The sequence below is a fragment of the Oratosquilla oratoria genome, unplaced genomic scaffold (genome assembly GCF_046742065.1).
Source record: "Oratosquilla oratoria isolate Oo_2021 unplaced genomic scaffold, ASM4674206v1 SCAFFOLD127, whole genome shotgun sequence".
In the NCBI taxonomy this organism is placed as follows: domain Eukaryota; kingdom Metazoa; phylum Arthropoda; class Malacostraca; order Stomatopoda; family Squillidae; genus Oratosquilla; species Oratosquilla oratoria.
Genome location: NW_027467483.1, coordinates 206,316 through 208,225, shown reverse-complemented (window position 1 = coordinate 208,225; position 1,910 = coordinate 206,316).

Here is a 1,910-nt window from a genome sequence, read left to right as displayed (position 1 = left end):
GGAGACTGATCAGTCACACCAGATAGAGTGCAAACAATCAACCAACCGATCAGTTGACCAACTAACTCGCAGTAAGGGAACACGGAGTTCAGACTCTTTGGATTGCCCAAGTGGCAAAATTCAGAAAAGAGATTTATACAACAGCTGTATCCAAAATGCCATCTAACAACTCTTCCCATATTGGGGCCATGGGAGGCCCCACACCATCACCCAAGGGCCCAAATAGTGGCCCTCTTCACCCCCCCCCCCCCCAAGGCCCAGTACTTTTGATGTAGTGGGGGGGCTTCCGTGTAGTAAGGACGGGCTGAGCTCTGCCAGCCAGGTGCAACCCTACTGGAGAGGTCAGCCCCGAGCTACCAGACGAAAACTGAGCCAAAAGTCTTTTGTTGATGACCCTAACTTGGCTTTGATTATGAACTGGAATACTCGTAGGATTTGTCGCCCTTATCCTATGACAGTTGTTTTAGGATGAGGTTTTTGGGGTAGTGAATAGATAGGGGGTCCCTCACCCTTTTCCTTTGTGAATTCCCCTATCACTATCCTTCATATTTGCTACCCTACTCTTCTTTTTCACCATCTTTCTCTAATACTTGTTAAGGAAGGTTCTGGTATCTTGGTGCCTTCCAAGCTACATGTCTGAACCCAGTCAAGTGGGGATGTATACCGCGAGGTCACTACTCCCTGTGAGGGCTGAAAGCCCACCGACTGGGGAATGCATGTTTGTGAGGTAGGCACTAGGCTGCTGACTTCCTTTCTCCCTATCCAGTACACATGCAGAGTGACTACGCCGGACCCATCCTAAATGGGACAAAACAAAAGAGGACAAACCTCGGGTTGACAAAGTCTCTAACTCACCTCTGAGGCCCTGTATGTGTAAATAGTTGTTTCTGGAACTTACCGACTCTGCAGAGACTTTTCTTTTATTGTGTGCGGTGTCAGGCAACCGCAGTATCTTCTTCCATGCACTGCTTTTTCTTTCTTAATATATGGTGTGGCCTCATAAATATACACAATGATGGCGGCTGTTGAAACAGAATGTTCTAAACCTCCACCACTATCTGATCCACCTCCTAAACCCCCCGATCCCTCTCCTAATATTGCCAATCCTAATGTTGACAATATTGACTCAACAAAAATAAGACCCCCAGTTGACGACTCCGGCTTGAAAAAGGACTTCGGTAAAATCAATCAATCAAATACTGCCCCTAATAGTCATAGAATCTTACATTTACAATATGTCTCTTGATAAGAGTTATACAGAATTATATGAAAAGTTCCGTAAATTTGGACAAATTAAAGAGATCAGAGTTAAACTAACTGACAACTTTAAAGCTTGGCTAGTGTGGATCTCATTTCTTTCTAATCAGGATGCAGTTGCTGCCTGCTTGGATTATAATAATTGTAATGAGAATGAATCTTCAGCCCAAGTTGATGGTAAGTGCCAATCCAGAAATCCCGGTAGAGGAAAGGAAGGAAAGTGTGCAGAGACCTCCCAACCCAGCCAAGTGGCTCATTATCACTCTTGCAAAAGAACTTGCTAACTTGTTTGAGTTTAGAAGATTCTTGAAGAGTCACCTTGGCTGTGGTAATTTGAATAACTCCCAGGTATCACGATTTGGAAGAAATCCTTCTTAATTGATGTAAAATCTTATGAACAAGCTGCCATGGTGCTTAACTTGAAACAGAAATCGGACATTAAGGAAGTGAAACCCCACTATACCTTTAGTTATGCCAAAGGGGTAATTTTTAATAGAGATCTGTATGACTTTGATGAAGAAGAGATTTTAGAAATGTGCCCAACTAATGTTTGGAAGGTTGCTAAAATCCCTCATTCTCCTATGATTATCCTAAGTTTTTGTGGTGAAGATCTACCTCATTATGTAGAGATAGAAAAAGAAATTGTTTATGTG